Raw genomic sequence first — 18,554 nt, 5'->3', positions numbered from 1 at the left:
ACCATCTCAGCTACCCAAGCATGACTCACGCCCCGTCCTCGCAGATTTACTTCTGCCAGTATCTCGTCTCCTACCTTCCAAAGTTGTGAGGACGGGGCGTGAGTCGTGCTTGGGTAGCCTAGATGGTAGAGCACTTGCCGCGAAAGGCAAAGGTCCCGAGTTCGAGTTTCGGTCCGGCACACAGTTTTAATCTGCCAGGAAGTTTCATATCAGCGCACACTCCGCTGCAGAGTGAAAATCTCATTCTGGAAACTGAAGCACTGCTTCGGTAACAATAACTGTAACAATATATTGTCACACGGTTATTCAACAATAACTAGACAAAACCACTGTATTTCTTCGAAACATGCAGAACTAATAAGTTCATTACGTTACATTATTGATAGAGCACTGTGAGCCGAGCCGAAGCGATACTGGTGTAGGTTAGCTGAACACCGAGAGACTTGCGCACGTTCCTCCATTGCTCATGGGCAGTGTGCACGTTTTCCTTCCTGAAACGTTGCTAGCTAGGACTGGCATATAATACACACACAGAGCGCATTAATAATGGTACGGTACTCTCTTGCTCAGTTTACGGTTGGTTGGTTGGTTGGTGTGGGGAAGGAGACCAGACAGCGTGGTCATCGGTCTCATCGGATTAGGGAAGGATTGAGAAGGAAGTCGGCCGTGCCCTTTCAGAGGAACCATCCCGGCATTTGCCTGGAGTGATTTAGGGAAATCACGTAAAACCTAAATCAGGATGGCCGGACGCGGGATTGAACCGTCGTCCTCCCGAATGCGAGTCCAGTGTCTAACCACTGCGCCACCCCGCTCGGTGCTCAGTTTACGGATTTGCCTAATCTGTATGAAGGAGAGTGAAGATTTCAAGTAGTATGTAGTAACTCATTGAAGCGCCAAAGAAACTGGTATAGGCATGCTCATTGAAATACAGAGATACGTAAAAAGGCAAAATACGGCGCTGTGGTCGGCAACGCCTACATAAGACAAAATGTGTCTGGCGCTGTTGTTAGATCGGTTACTGCTGCTACAATGGCAGGTTATCAAGATTTCAGTGAGTTTGAAGGTGGTATTGTAGGCGGCCACGAGCGATGGGACACAGCGTCTACGAGGTAGCGATTAAGTGTGGATTTTCCCGTACAAGTGTCACGTAAATATCAATAATCGTGTAAAACACCAAATCTCCTACATTGCTGCAGCCGGACAAAGATCCTGCAAGAACAGGACCAACGACGACTGAAATGAATCGTTCAACGTGACAGAAATGCAATCCTTCCGCAAATTGCTGCAGGTTTCAATGCTGGGCCATCAATAAGTGTCAACGTGAGAACCAGTCAACGAAACATCATCGATATGGGCTTTCGGAGCCGAAGGCCTACTCGTGTACCCTCGATGACTGCACGGCACAAAGCGTTCCGCTTCGCCAGGGCCCGTCAACACCGACATGGGACTGATGATGACTGGAAACATGTTGCCTGGTCGGACGAGTCTCGTTTCAAATTGTATCGAGCTGATGGACTTGTACGAGTATGGAGACAGCCTCATGAATCCATGGATCCTGCATGTCAGCAGGGGACTGTTCCAGCTGGTGGAGGCTCATTAATGGTGTGCGGCGTGTGCAGTAGGAGTGATATTGGACCCCTGATACGTCTAGATACGCTCTGACAGGTGACACGCACGTAAGCATCCTGTCTGATCAGTTGTATCCATTCATGTCCATTGTGCATTCCGACAGACTTGGGCAATTCCAGCAGGACAATGCGACACCCCACACGTACAGGATTGGCACATAGTGGCTCCAGGAACACTCTTCTGAATTTAAACACTCCCGCTGACCACCAAACTCCCCAGACATGAACATTATTGAACATATCTGAGATGCCTTGCAACGTGTTGTTCAGAAGGGGTCTCCACTCCATCGTACTCTTACGGATTTATGGACAGTCCTGCAGGATTCATGGTGTCAGTTTCCTCCAGCACTACTTCAGACATTAGTTGAGTCGATGCCACGTCGTGTTACGGCACTTCTGAGTGCTCGCGGAGCCTCTGCACGATATCAGGTATGTGTACCAGTTTCTTTGGCACTTCAGTTTATAACGTAGAACTACATCTTCTATACTGCTATATAAACACAAGTAGTTGTTTAACGTTGCTACCACCATCATATATGTAATGCTACATTTATTTTGTATATCAAAATATGTAAAATATATAAAAGGAAAATGTAATTAGCAAAATTTTCTAAAAGTTCTTGACCGGTTTACTTCAATTTTTTCCTCAGTATTCTAATAAACGCTTTTTGCTTTCTTTTTAACGACGGTGTACAGGTTTTCTGTTAAAAGTGAGTGTGAGAAGGAATTTGCTGTGCTGTGAAAATGTGCGGTTTTGTTTTCATTCACTCAGACAGCTTTAACAACGAGAGCAGTGCATTTAAGCCATTAGACAAACTGTTTCTCCCATACACATTATTTGCCATCAATTTTATTTTTAAACAAAAATCTTATACACAGCAATGTGCTGTTTTGTTTTCTGCCTCGCAGTCAGTTTTCACAGAAAACAGGGAAGTTGTATTTATGGCTCGTCGGCTTATAATAAGAATGCTACAAAGGAAACTGAATTTGCAATAACAACAAACAAGGCTGAAGATCGGAGAGAGGGGAAAGGGGCGACGGATAGAGACGAGGGAGGGGGGAGGGAGGTAATGACCATAGAGAGGGAGGAAAGAGGAGATGAACAGAGAGAGGGGGAGCGCGAGGATATGGAGGAAGAGAAGAGTAGGAGATAGACAAAGGGAGTAGGAGAAGTGGTTGGACACAAAGAAGGGGTGAGAAGGAGACAGACAAGAAGAAAGGGGAGAGGAAGGGAAAGAGAGTATATATCCAATTCCAGTAGACATTTAGCAACTGTGAAGCATTGCCGGGTTCAATATTGTGTAATAAAAGAGCTTTTGCCCAAGCTGTTACTGTGCAGTTTTCCCAGAAAAAAGGACATAAGATTGCGCAGCCAACACCAACACTGTCGAACTTGGTTCAAAAGACGTGTAGTTCACTATACATTCTGGGTGTAGTACGTATACCAACTGTGACTGGTTAGCCGGTAGCGTCGACCTAAATGTGGGGTTTTGCTGGTATTGTCTATTATTTGGAAGGGATGGAAATACTAGTTGAATCAGAAGTGGATAGCGGCATTTGAGAAATTTATTAAAGTCGATAACTGAGCACGGACTGTCTGTTAGTCATCTATGATCGCCTCTAGCTGTAGCTACCTCTGGCGAAGATAGAATAGAAATTGCACATACTGACTAGCTTAGAAGTGAAATATCTCTACACAGTCAAAAAGTAAGATGGAAAAGGGGCGTCCTTAAAAGGTTTATCAGTGCAGTGTCTCTTCTGGTAGAACAAGAATTGGTCTTTCTAAGAGACGATAAAACAACAGATTCAGGGAAATTGTGTGGGATTGTTGAAGTACACTATAGAAGGTGCCACTGTTTTAGAGGAGCACATATAAACGTCTACTGTTTTTAAATGTAATTCAAAATTATCTAATACAGGCCGTAGGTTTCTACCGTTTTAACAGTTATAGAGCGAGAAATTGTGGAGGTTCCTTCTGTTGCCGTCAAGGTTGGAGAAACTTCAGATGCGACAAATAAAGCACAGTTTTCTGTTGCCATGCATAATGTATATGAGGGGGAGCTGAAGGAAAGATTCTTGGATTTCTGTGATATAAGTAGTGAAAAACAAGCCCCGGCTTCTGCAGAACTTATCTGGCACTTCTTATCAGAATTCGGATCTAATGAAAAGTTGATTGCACAAACTGACGGTGCAGCTACTATGGCGGGAAATCCGAATGGGGTTCTAGCATTAATCGGAGTCGTACTGATATTTTTCACCCTTATGCCTATGTACTAAATCTCGTTTCTCAAATACCGAAATGTAAAATAAACTAATTTCCGTCCGAACAAGACACGAAGGCCCAACGATACCGACTGGCCGCCGTGTCATTCTCAGCCCACAGGCGTCACTGGTTGCGGATGTGGAGGGGCATGTGGTCAGCACACCGCTCTCCCAGCTGTATGTCAGTTTGCGAGACCGGAGCCGCTACTTCTCAGTCAAGTAGCTCCTCAGTTTCCCTTACAAGGCACCCCACTTGCCAACAGCGCTCGGTAGACCGGATGGTCACCCACTCAGGTGCTAGGCCAGCTCGACAATGTTTAACTTCGGTGATCTCCCAGGACCCGGTGTTACCACTGCGGCATGGCCCTTAGCAATGTAAAATAAACTGCCGGAAAAAGATGCTGCACCCTCAAGAACAAAGTCATTTTATTGACAAGTGAGCTGACAGATAGCTCAACGTTGTAGTAATATATGGTAAACAATGAAATACATATGTCACACTAAGAAGAGCACGAACAGTTCCATCAATACAAAGCGGAACGCTGGCGTATATTCTCGCATGCAAATGATCATAAAAGTACCGAATGGCACCCTGCGATAGATTGTCCCAAGCATCTTGCGCCTTTTGGTGCAATTCGACAATGGTTCTTGCCAGGCCTTGAAGAACGTGTAAGTTACCACTTCATCACGTCCCGTAAGTGTTCATTTGGCGAGAGACCTGATGATCTTGCAGTTGTTTTACACTACAAAGAGCAGGTTTGGGTTCCAGCAGCCGTAAGTGGACGTGCATCGTCCAGCTGGAAAAGCACACCATCTTTCTATCGAAGAAATGGCAGTAGTACGAAGATAACAGCCTCGGCAATGCAGCGGACAATGGTTACTTTACCCTGCGAAAACACCAAATGTTACAGCGAGTTGTAACTGATTGTCATCGCCTCTATGAAGCCTGGGACCTGCGTGTCTTGGAATACAGTCCGAGATAGGCACTTCACCAGGTCTACATCATACACGTGTATGTCCATCACTCGCATACAGTTTGAACCTCTTCCCACTTCTAACGATAACCTAGGGAAATTCCACTCTCCAAGCGACTCTTTTTTGGCGGTGTCGTAGAGTCAGTGGTAGCCTGTTCAGCGGCACACGTGATCTTAGCTGCAAGCAAACGGTTCCCAGTTGTCCCTGGTGACACAGCAGGTGTTCCATGTGCCCGGATTGCGTCACTTGAAGAAGTTCGATCGGCCATCGGTACTCGCATAATACGTCGATCTTGACTTGGGCATGTACTACACAGACCTCGAGAACTTTGTCTACAGGTTTGGGAACGTTCCACAGACCATTGCTGGAACCACTGACACACCACCAATACACTGCGCCCATCACGTGCAGCAATCAGTCGATAAGTCCATCCAGCTTCCAGGAGGCCCACGGTGTTGCCCCGTTCAAGTGGGTGCAGCTATTCAACGCGATTTCGTGTTCGTCGATGTGGCACGATTTTACCCTAGAATGAATGTCGCAATCACTGTTCACTATAAACTCAGCGCATTTACTGCCTGCAGAGTCAAAACATACTGCACACAGAGATGCTTTCTTAGCGCCATCTGCTCTTAATGACTGCAACAAGTCAATCACTAACACTACAAATCTCACTATGTGCTTATTATGCCCAGGTGATACTGAACACGGTCCTTGAGGGCGTCCGACTCATCAAGATTGGCAAACACTGTGCAGATGTGGAATTGTGCACATGTGTTTAGTGCTATACTAGAACATCCTCAAGAAATAGATTTTGATGGTTTAGCATCTATTGATGACTTTTTTGGCACTTTGAGAAGATTTCAAATTTGTTTTTATCTTGAACGCATTCGACAAAATATTTGCCTTCACCGATGTGTTATACAACATCCTTCAGAACCAAGCAAGTGACGCTTTGTACTACGAATAGAAAATTCAAGAAATTCGCCGCACCATCGCAGCTCTACGTGACGACTGTGAACAAGTTTTCCAAGCAACCGTGTTTCAAGCAAGAGAACTTTCTAAGAGAAAAGATATCAACTGTAAACGCATCTATTGCGAAATGTTTGATAACATTAACAGCCAGTTGGATTTAAGATTTCAAGGGTATTCTTAAGGAAATTTTTAAATTTACTGTCACATGGGAACTATGGACATTTTTCTAACCAGTTCATCAAAAGCTACTTCCCGAGTCTCTTAGATGCATGTGGAAAGTTCTTCGAAGCCATTCACCTGAAAAAATGAGCTGACTATAGTGTACAGTGGTGAAGAGTTTAGAAATATAACCATGAGTGAACTTGCAAAACTATTGAGCACTAATTAAATGCCAAACAAAAGTTAACGGCAGTTTAATATGTTAGCATCATTACGGTGTACAGTTCCTGTGAGTACGCCTTCAGTAGAAACGTGGTTTTCAGTGCTGAAGAGAGTCAAAAGCTACTCTCGGAATTCTGCTGGAAAAGAGAGAGACTGTCTCACCCTGGAACTATTTCAGTTGATGCTCACTTTCTAGGAGATATCAGGAAGAAGGAAAATTTCTTTGAAGAAGTCGTTACCAAATTTACTTCCCAAGAGAGAAGAATGGAATTTCAGTTTCGTTGATCTTCAAGGTGATCTATCAAAGTGTCAATGATGAGTTTAAAGCCAGAAATTAATTTTTTCTAGTAGAGTTTGTTTATATTAATGAAAACCGATGTTAGGTCTAATCAATTTAGTATCTATTCGTTTAATTTAAACTAATATCAGTTGTGATTTCGGTTTTTAAAATTTATTCTTTTAATTCAAAGTATTGCCCAGTTGTAGGTATTATCGAGATGAGCCTCTCTCTTGGTTTACTATTGTTTGCTTGATATAACATAATGTTATTAATTAATAAACAGAGTAATCATATTTAATGTGTGATGTACACTGACATAATATTCAGTGTTTCGGCTATCCGAACGGCCACTGCAGGCTACTGACGTCTGGTGTGCACAACAAGAGTTATTTGTGAATATGAACGTCTTACATGTTGATGTAGATCTAGTAAATGTACACTAATAAGTCGCCTCAAATATTTAATACCCTCGGATGTAAGAATTTTTTAGACTAAATAATAAGAAGTTCACCTGACCGTTTGGTTAAGGGACGCACTATGGCGAGCAGCGGGTACGCTTTGGTTATGAGATAAGAATTAATTTTTTAGGGCAGAGTTCTATTATTTGGACTCAGAGCAGCAACTGAAAACGTTATAGTTGAATTATAAACCGAATATTTACTTATTTACAGGAAAGTTCAGTTGCTACAGTTCCTGAGCAGTTTGATTTTTAATATCTTGCATATTAATTTAAAACATCAAAATTAACAATGGATATCATTTCTCTTTGATTAAGTCCAGTAATGTTGTTTTCAAAACTAGAAAAAACTAATATGTGCTTGCTTGTTTCATTTTTCCCCAAAGCCGGGGTGTACAATTTCAAGAGAATTCTGTTAGTGATCCTGAGTGCAGATAAAAAAAACAATTTTCAGTTTTATCCCCTCAGGATCAGCTAGAGATTTATTTAGTTAAATTTTTTTCAGATCGAAAGGGCACACGGTAAGATTGTACTGACCTTCGTCCCGATATTGAATACTAGCCTGTGTTTTAACGGGTGTTTAAAAGTCATTTGAATAATGAATATGGTAACGATTGCAGTATGCGTGTATAGTGTTACAGAACGACCCAACCTAACATCTGCCTTGATGTGATTGCCTTATTAATAATTCAGTCAATTTCAGGTTACGGTTAAACCCTTTTTTTAGATCTAAAAACACTAAAAGCCTTAGGGAAGATCATTCACTACAGAGTTTAATTGTATGCAGAAGTAATGCGCTTGTAGTAGTACGTAAGTATACCTAAATCAAACAATTGTAAAGACGCGACATGACACAAGGAAGTTAAAGTCTCTTTCAAAATTCCAGGAATCTTGTGTACGGCTGTAATACGTTTATCACACCTCGCCCGTTTAGTCTCATAGTTACATGCAGCGTTTCCATTCTTTCTTTCTCGGCAGGTATCTATTATCATCGATTAGGCGGTCACTTGAACAGTTATCTCTGTCACCGTATCATTTTCAGTTAAAATAAATGAAAAATGCTGATGCAGATGTAATTTGTCTTCATGTGGTGATCGATGAGCTGACGTAAAAAGAGGCGCGTTCATGCTTTCAAACGGTCTACTTCAAAACACCGTTGTGTGGACATCATTAATTTATCACCAGTTCAATTACTTTATGTTATTAGAGGGACAAAGGAAAAGAGTTATTCTGAATAGAGAGGAAATATTCCCTCCGGCTGTAGCTGTGATATAAAGTATTACAAGCCTCAGAGATGTCGCTAGAAAATAGTCGAAACGTCGGTTATTTTGGTATGTTACTAAATAGTGTATGTTACGAAGGAAGTTAATGAAACTGAAATCTCTCATGGAGGCCTTCACGTTCATGCCACATTTAAGTTCTTTTTGGTTACTGAAACCATGTAATGGGATAATCAGTTTAGTTCATCTACATCTACATGTACATATACATGGATCCTCTACAAATCGCATTCAAGTGCGTGGCAGGGAATTCATCGAGCCACCTCTTCCCAATAATTCTCATTATTCCACTTATAACACTAACGTATACCATTCTCGCTATTCCCTAATAACTGAACTTTCAGTCGTGTCACGGGAAAGGCACATATAATACTCTAACGTGCCGTGAAACACGCAAATGTTACCATCTGACAGGATTTTAAAGTTCGACCGCTTGTGTGTCTAATGGACAAGGGTATCGGACTATAATTTTGAATTTGGTGAAATAACAGAAAAACCAAACGGGCTTTAATCTTGGGAGTTAACGAAAGTGGTAAAATCATATTGAAAGAGAAAAATGAACGCTCGCCAGTCCAATTAGGCACATTAATTTGGAAACATATATTTGAGAAAATTAAATATTGGTTATTGAAGTTGCTTTGGTTGAGACTCATTTTTGAATAGCGAACAGAATACAAACTGACACAGTCCACTCTGTACTGGGTTAGCAGCAGTTACCAATAACAATCACACCAGTAAATTATGGGGAGCAAATTTGCACCGAAATCATACTAACAACCACACTCAAGAACATTACTTAATCAGATACTAAACTGTCACTGCGTGAAGCGCAGAACTAAATTTGGGCAGGAGGCGCTTCTATCTTCACTGATAAGCCAAACACAAATAAAGATGAAAACATCATAAATACACTGTTTATGCTCCTCTACATGTATCAGTTTTCCTTAACAGCAGTAATAGTTCAATTTTTTCCTAATAGATGGAGAATATGACGGGGACCCATAAACTAGTATAGTTTCACTAGTCAACGCTCTTGGATTATTACAATATTTAAGCCTAACTCTAAAAGCTAATCATTCATTCACTTGGAGAAGTTCCTAAATTACTTTGCAAGACAATAAAATACAACATGGGTTTCATTAACTTCAAAAAAGGAACCTTTCATGATGTGTTCCAAACATACATCTTCTTGAAAACTGCTCATTATTTTTCTTCTAACAATACTATCGTAAATCTGTTCATTAAAGATTTATTTGTACTTGAACTTTAATTACCTGTGAAGCAGGTATTCTTTGCAATAATATTTACACAATCTTGCACTGTAATCGTACAAAACTATATTTTATAATAAACTAAGGATACTTCAGCAAAAGCCTATCCAACTTCACTTTTGTGGTTTTAGCTTTAATTTTTACTACTCCTTTTACTTTTGACAAAAAATCACTTTTAAACACATGAATGCAAGAATTGTTCTTTTAAATCAGGATACTCGGTTTTAGTAGCACATATGTGAGGACCCTGCGTAGGCTCGTGATCAGGACTGAAAATATGGTTCCGGCCACAAATTTATGTTTTAAGTGATTATTATTGAAACAACTCACAAATTAACTGGTCCATGCCCATATACATTACTTAACTCAATGTATGAAGTTTGTGAAGCAGTGGCGATGATTGGTGGCAGGCGACATGGCAGCTAACTGTGCTCACGGCTCTTGATGTACGAATGCTCTTTCTTGACGTCGGAATTTCACGATATTAGAGCCATTCCATTATGCCGTGAATACCAAATAATAGCCAGATCCAAATCCGAGGCAAAGCCCTTATTATGCAGCTTCCAATTGCCTCCCTTAGCACCGTCGAAGCCAAATACTGCGTGCCGTTCACACAAAGGAGCCGCTCAGTTCGACCGCCAAACCCACCTTTTACATTTGGGCCACGCCATTCCCGTTGCGGAGAGATTCTCTACAGCGTTTATATGTTACAAATACAAGTGTCCTAAGCCTGACTTTTCTTTTTATAATTCATACTATAATAATTTACCATTTCAACATATACTTTTGCTTTTTTCATATATACATTACAAAACTCTAACTTTCTTGCCATAGATTAAGGAGTTTAAACAATGCAGAAAACACACATCATAAATTGCATATGAACAGTTACATAATGTAAACCTACTTCTAATCGATATAAGTGTTACACACTCTCGAACAACGCGCGGAAAAAACGAACTCCTATATCTTTTCGTGCGAGCTATGATTTCCCTTATATTATTATGATGACCGTTTCTCCCTATGTAGGTCGGAGTCAACAAAGTATTTTTGCAATAGGAGGAGAAAGTTGGTGATCGACATCTCGTGAGAAGATTGCGCCGCAACGAAACATGCCTTTGTTTTCATGGTGTCCATCCCAAATCCTTTACCATGTCCGTGACACTCTCTACCCTATTCGTGATAATACAAAACATGCTGCTCTTCTTTGAGCTTTCTCTATGTACTGCGTTAATCCTATGTGGAAAGGATACCATACCGCGGAGCAGTACTCCAAAAGAGGACGGACAAGCGTAGTGTAGGCAGTCTCTTTCGTAAATCTGTTGCATCTTCTAAGTGTTCTGCCAATAAAACGTAGTCTTTGGTCTGCTCTTCCCCAAAATATTTTCTATATGTTCTTCCCAATTTAAATTGCTCGTGACTGTAATTCCTAGGTATTTAGTTGAATTTACGGCCTTTAAATTAGACTGATTTATCGTGTAACCGAAGTTTAACGGACTCCTTTTAGCACTGATGTATATGACCTCACACTTTTCATTATTTATGGTCAACTGCCAATTTTCTCACCATTGAGATATCTTTTCTAAATCGTTTTACAATTTTTTTGATCTTCTGACGACTTTACTAGACGATGAACGACAGCATTATCTGCAAACAACTAATGACAGCTACTCAGATTGTCTCCTAAATCGTTTATGTAGATAAGGAACAGCAGAGTGCCTACAACTGTCTTGGGGAACGCCAGAAATCACTTCTGTTTTACTCGATGACTTTCCGTCGGTTACTACGAACTGTGACCTCTCTGACAGGAAATCATGAATCCAGTCACGTAACTGAGACGATATTCCATAAGCACACAATTTCACTACAAGCCGCTTGTGTGCTACAGTGTTAAAAACCTTTTTTGGAAACCTAGAAATACGGAAAAAATTTGAAATCACTTGGCAATAACACTCAACACTTCGCGTGAGTAAAGAGTTAGTAGTGTTTCACAAGAACGATGTTTTCTCAATCCGTGTCGACTTTGTGTCTATAGACCGTTCTCTTCGAGGTATTCATAATGTTTGAACACAATGTATGTTCCAAAATCCCGCTGCATATCGACGATAATGATATGGGCCTGTAATTTAGTGGATTACTCCCACAACCTTTCTTGAATATTGATGTGACCTGTGCAACGTTCCGTTTTTTTGATGTCATATAGTGCTCTAGAACTTGGTGGTCGTAGCATTTTTTCCGCTTTTATTTATAGAAGTAAACTATAAAATTCCAGTCACAGTTTGCAACGACGTCTTTTCACTCTGGGACATAGGTGATACATAGCTGGGACGAGAAGAGACCACAAGCTTTTGACATATTGTGTCGCGTAAGAATACTAGGGATTAGATAGGTAGATTCAATAACTAGTGAGGAGGTGCTAAATCTAATTGTAAAGAAAAGAAATTTATTGCACAACCCGATTAAATGAAGAGATAAGTTGATATGACACATCCTGAGACGTCAGTGAATCGTTATTTTTGTAACGTTTAGTAGTAGGAAGGGGGAAACGGACAGGGCAGCCCGGGGGAGGGGGGGGGGGGGGGGAGATCAGATCAAGTGTTGAATACAGCACGCATCAATTCAATGAGATACAGGCATGCAGAGATATAGGTATGCAGAATTGAAGAAACTAGCATAGGATAGAGTAGCGTTGATAGCTTCACCAAACCAGAATTCGAACTGAAGAACGATGTGAAATGAACGATATAACACATACAAAATCATCTGTAAAACGGTCGTTTTTTTTACTTTTTTCATTTGGAGTTCCTAGGCGTATTTCGAGGTAAGCACTCATCACCGGTTGATTCGTTTTCTCAGTAGCTTTCATTCCTGGCTCAGTCCGTTTTCAATCCACGTGCTGCTCTGTTCCGACAAGTATCGATATATAAGCCGGGTTACGAACTTCGTATTTCACAACACCCGGAAATTATGTTAAAGAACTAGGAATGTTGATTTCTCTGTTATTGCCCATGTTGTACCGTCCGCAACCATGTCTTTTCTCATCATATGCCTGGAACTTATTCTGTGACGGAAGGTGACGGGACCCGCAACGGATCATGTAAACTCAATGAAGGCTTCACACGATGTCGAGTGAATTATTATTCTAATATTTTTATTGCAGTCTGTTGTTGCACTTGTCTTTGTAATGACGGCCGAATTCGTCCAAACGTCGAGCATTTCCCATCCACTGTAGTTCCAGAGCGACCTGTAAGTTTTCACTGCTATGTGCATCCTCCGAACCGATTTAGGCAAGATCAGAGTAATTACAGCAGGCACAGACGTATTTAGTAAAATATTCTTCTAGCGCTCTGCGTGCGAATGCAACAGAACGAAGCCCTAATGAGTGCTGCAGTTGGAAGAACCCTCTGCCATGTACTTCACAGTAGTTTGCTGAGTATAGATGCAGGTAAAAGTCAGCGTTAATGGCTTGTTGACAGATAAAAGAAACATACTATAGTTGGTTACTAAACCTACGAACAAAAAATCGCAACACTGAACCAATTATCGTAGGGTAATAAAAATTCGGGAATACATTTGTTTAGACAACATATGTAAGTGTTTAGCATTGCAAGATGACAACTTAATGTAAGCGCTATATAACCCATCGCAAATGTGAAACGCTGATACATTAATAACCGGTGAAGCCGCCAGAATATTGACTGTAAGCATGCAAACGTGCATGCTTTGCTTTGTGCAGGGGCCGATGTAACTTTTTGGGATGGAATTCCATGTCTGTTGCGCATGGTCGGTCAGTACAGGAACGGTTAATGCTGGATGTGGATGATGCTGGAGCTGACGTCCGATGATACCCAATATGCGCTCGACTGGAGACACATGTTGTGAAAGAGCAGGTCAAGACAACATTTAGTTAAGTACAAAACATTTAAAAAAATTTTAACACTATCGCCTGCAGCATGAAAGTGTTGCAGTCGTGAAGCCACTGCTTGAAATCACACTAGTAGCCACTTGTTTTTACTTTTATTTAAATTTGATATTTATTATCAAAAGGAAACGTTAATTGACAAATATTGAACCTCACTTTTTAAATAAAAATAGTATCTTTTCCTTTTTAACTACTAACTGCATACGGATTAATTAAAATTTGATTGTTGAATGAGGAAATTACACACTTCTGTAACACAGTTCTATCTCTGGAAATAAAGAACTACCGTTTTATTTCCTGCTTGATGTTGCGCATTTTCCTAACAAATTTTAACTTATTTTGAATACCCATGCTTTCGTGCAGTCATTAATTAAAACGCGAATATTATACTTTCATTTTAAAATGTTATGATTCCATTTCTTTAATTAACTTTCTCATTGGATAATAAATGTGGAACTCTAATAAAAGTAAAAAGAACTGACTGCTAGTGAGACTTGAACCATCGGCTTTACGTTTGCAGGAGTTCCAGGCAACGCACTCAGGTGCTACAAATATGTTATTACCATTCGTTTGTCTTGTACTTAAGGGGAGCCGGAGGTGGTCAAATCCAAAAAATTACGATTTTTTTGCTACCGAAAATTAATTGGAACATTCCTCTTTAATGTAAACTTTGAATTATTGTTCTACTCGCCCTAGAAGTGGAGTTATTACTATTTTCCCCCACGCCTGCAGAGGAAATGGGCGGCCGCTGAATGCATCTAACACCCTCTCGTGACTTCCTGGCGAACTGCTTGGTATTTTCTCGGCCTGTTACGCATACAGCGCCTATGTTACGCATACAGCGAGTGTGCAAGGGTTGGCTACATTGTTTTCTGTGACAAATATTACCCGTATTTCCTTACGGCTTACTCCTATTTTCCTCAGAATTTCGAACATCTTGCTCCATTTAATATTGTCGTACACTTTTGTTCTGGTTACGATGCCACGTTTTAGTAACCGTGTATATAAGAAGAGGAAGAATGTAGGGAAAACCGCAACACCTACACCCGCCCACGTTAGGCAAAATTTTTCTGCCTGGCTCATGTAGCACTATCACCGTCAGAGGGTGGTACGGGACTACAAGTCTCACCGCCATACCTCCAAAGTGAATTGCAGTGACGCAGTCACTGCCCTGTGGAAATTTACTGCCTCACCAACACAGTTAGACCGCAATAGACCGGTGATGCTGTATTGTAACATATCACCCCGGACTAAAAGTCCAAGTTTACCATTTCGAATTAGTTCAGTGTTGCGCCTGTTGTTGGTAGTATTATACTTCTTGTGTAAAGCGGGTAATATGCAGTATGTACAAGAATCAGGAGGGAACAATAAAACCAATTTTTCATGACTTAGCACAGCCAGAATTGTTACACAAATGTCTACACGGAAAGACGCAGAATCCTAATGAGAGCGTAAACAATTTGATTTGGAAAGTGATTCCTAAAAGGGTGCTTGTAAGCATAAAAACACTGCACTTTGGCATTTATGATGCAATAGCAACCTACAACCGAGGGAACAGTGTGAAGTGTGAAGTTCTGTAGGCATTAGGATTTACAGCTGGGGTGAACACTGTACGAGCACTAAGAAATATTGACAGAGAAAGGATAAGAGGAGCAGAAAGAAGAGAAAGGCATATGAAGTATGATGGAACATGTAACGTTCCCTGGCAAACTCACACATTAACAAACTGAAATTTATGTGTACCATATACGCCACTCTGAGCAATTTGTATATAATGTAATTATTTAACAAAAAATATTATTGAATTTTGTGTAAAAGACATTTGTTAGTATTGTAATATTTTTTGTCGTAATATTCTCTCTATATTTAGTATGGTAATATTTCTATATTAAATATGTAATTGCGAAATGTGTCAATATCTGAGATAACAGAGATGTGAAATTCAGCCAGAGGGAAATAATGTCGTGAAATTACAAAGAAATGTTAATAGTCAGCAATACTATAAAAGCACAATGCACTATGTATTCTTTGGTCTTCCTCGTTTAGAGCTGAAAGCGGTAGTAAGCTGTGTCGATGTTTTCGGTGAATGGGTAGACGTCATTTGTCTGTATCTAGATTTAGCCGCCAGTGAAGGAGAAATTACGAACTAATGTGAGTTGAATATTTGTTGTGGTAAAAATATATTGAAATTTATAAAAAGTGTGTATTATTAATGTAAATTAGCTTGCCCATGTCATCTATAATATTTCTTAAAGAGTTTTCAGCATTTTTTAGCGGTGTTGCTGGGCTGTGACGCGACCGATCGATTTGCAGCGGCGGCACATTTAAAAAATTGTTCCGCTAAAGGAAAAATCAACCAAACCCGTAAATCGGGAACAGACAGATAAAAAAATTAACAGTGAATTAAGAGAATGTTCTTCTTTTACAGCGATCCAGAGACTGACTGAGATTTTAAAAAATAGTTACACATTTGTGCATTCTTAGACGGATAGTTAACATTGAAATTTAACAATTTTGGTTCTTTCAAATAACTTTAATGTATAGCGAAGTAGGTTTGATCAGTGATAATTAAATGTCAGCTTGGTAATAATTAACCATTTTCTGCTAATAGTGATAATCTTGTGTTCAAAAGCTAACGCCGGGAAAGAATTCAGTAAAAATATTTAACAAAAAATCCACTGCATTTAGAAAATGTGTGCCAAGGCCGAATGATGTAAAGAATTTAATTTTCAACCAAATATTCTTAATCAGTTAATATGAGTTCACGTAATTTTTAAATGTACGTAATTCTTTTGAAAGTGAAAATTTTTTATTACCACACGTAAATAAGAGAGAGGTTCTACAACAAAGTTCGCACACAAAGAAAGTAAGGTAAAGAAAATTAACTTAAAAGCATATTTTATTCTTTAACGAAATTAACTTAAACAGCAATTTCGTTAAATTGGCGCCCAACGTGGGGCACGAATATGCAGTGGCCACTAAATACCCATGAGATAACTAGGGAATTATTATAGTCGAACTTTGTTGGAGAACATTTAATAATTTTTCCATGTATTGTATGTATTGCATAACCAATATTGTGTGGTAATACCTGTATATGATTTTTTTGCATGAGAACACTATATACCCAGAGGCAAGCTGAAGAAGAGAGCTCATTATTTCGAAAAATTAATTACCTACCACAACATCAGGGGGCAGCTGCACCCAAGATAGATCACCAAAAGGTAAAGCTACAGTGTAGTTGTCCTGTGGGTAGTACAGTAGCCTCAGTGCAGTGTTCTCGGATCATTAGTGGTGTGCTTGTTGTTAGTGCTTTGTTTTAAAATAACAGGACATTTGAGTAGTTAGTCATTGTAGTATATAATAAGTGTGTTTTATCAAATGACCATTTCTTGTGTGATTATGTCAGTGAGACCTGAGTGTTAGGATATTTAGTTCAGATTTTATTTCTTTTGTTTACTATGGTTAGATTGCGTAGTCAGAAGGATATCAACATGGATAATGAACAACAGTCAGTAAGTAGTGATACCGAGTTAGAAAGTGGGACACAAAGTAATGTTAGTGACGTAGTTCAGGAAGTACAATGTGAGAATCTGGGGGCAGAAGGGCAAGAAATGTTGCCACTGCTACCCAGTGATTCAGTTGATAGCGGAAATACTGTGCCACCCGCAAGCACTGGACACGGACCAGAGAGTGGTGAGGTGTCAGAAGCACAATCATTAAGAGTTATGTTCGAGCGCATGCTCAATTTCCAGGCTGAATTTGTACGTATGCAAGCAGAGCGTGATAGAGAACGTGATGCTGAACAAGCAGAGCGTGATAGAGAACGTGATGCTGAACAAGCAAAGCGTGACCAGAGATTGGTAGCTGAATTTGCCCGTATGCAAGCAGAACGCGAAAGAGTACGTGATGCTAAACAAGCAGAGCGTGACCGACGCCTACATGAGAGAGACTTGCAGTTAATGCAATCTTTGGAAGCTATGCAAAGTGAGATAGTTAGTTTGAAACAAAACTATGAAACCATACCCAAAACGGTGCAAGAACTAAGCGAAAGAGTAGATAGTATCCAAGTGGCTAACGCCAGTATCGTAGAGGAAATCAGTGTACTCAAGGTCCGTAGTGTACTGACCAACAGGGTGGAACAATTAGAGATTGACACAAATCAAGTAATTGAGCACAAAGTGTCCGAACAAGTGCACAAAATGGAAAGCGAATTTAAAAAGGAAATAAACGAGAAAGTGCACGCCGCGATTGAAGCCAAAGACGCGGGCTCCAATGCGGAAATGCAGGACCTTGGAAGGGCGGTGCAGCGGGGCGCAGAAAGCTATGCGCAGAAAGCAACGTGTTTTCTCAGTTGTGCGCATGACGTCACGGTGGAAGCAGCTGTGTCAAACAGTACACAGTTCGAATTGTGTGTGATTGTTTTTCTTGTGTTGTTTTGTGTTTCAAGGAGTATTTTGACTGAGTTCTTTCTTCTGAGGTACTCATTCAACAGCGGAAACATTCGGAATTCGGGAGTGTTAACGGTTTTTGCTGTAATTGGTATTTGATTCGGAACACATTGTGTTCGCCAGCTCTATAGTTTATGGTTCGTCCTGTGAAATTCTTATTGGAGAATCTACAAGTGAGTGAGAAAATTAATTTTTACAATGCCAGGCTGTGCTGTAACGGGCTGTTTTTCCTACAACTGGAGCACAAAGGGAACTGACGTAATGTATCACAGTTTCCCGCGTATTGAAACATTACAAAAACTATGGTTGTCGAAATGTTGAGGGAAAGACAGTGTAAATGTTGCGCATGTAAGAATATGTTCTCGCCATTTCGCAGAAAAAGATTACTTAAGGGATTTACAGTCTGAATTGCTTAATTTGCCCCGAAAAAGAATGCTCAAGCCAGATGCAGTTCCTTCGCGCAATTTGCCGTGCAGTAGTGCGACTGTCAATGTGTCACCCGCAACAGAAAACAGAACCAAACGGTATGAGAAACGAGAACTACATAAGAAATCTCTGGAAACTCTGGAAAAGCTGTCACCAAATAAGAAACTTCATAATAAGAGCACATGTACAGATGACAGTTTTTTGTTTTTTTTTTTTTTTGAGACACAGATAAAGTTACTTTGATGAATA

The sequence above is a fragment of the Schistocerca piceifrons genome, chromosome 1 (assembly GCF_021461385.2).
Source record: "Schistocerca piceifrons isolate TAMUIC-IGC-003096 chromosome 1, iqSchPice1.1, whole genome shotgun sequence".
NCBI classification, from domain to species: domain Eukaryota; kingdom Metazoa; phylum Arthropoda; class Insecta; order Orthoptera; family Acrididae; genus Schistocerca; species Schistocerca piceifrons.
This window is presented reverse-complemented; position numbering follows the sequence as displayed.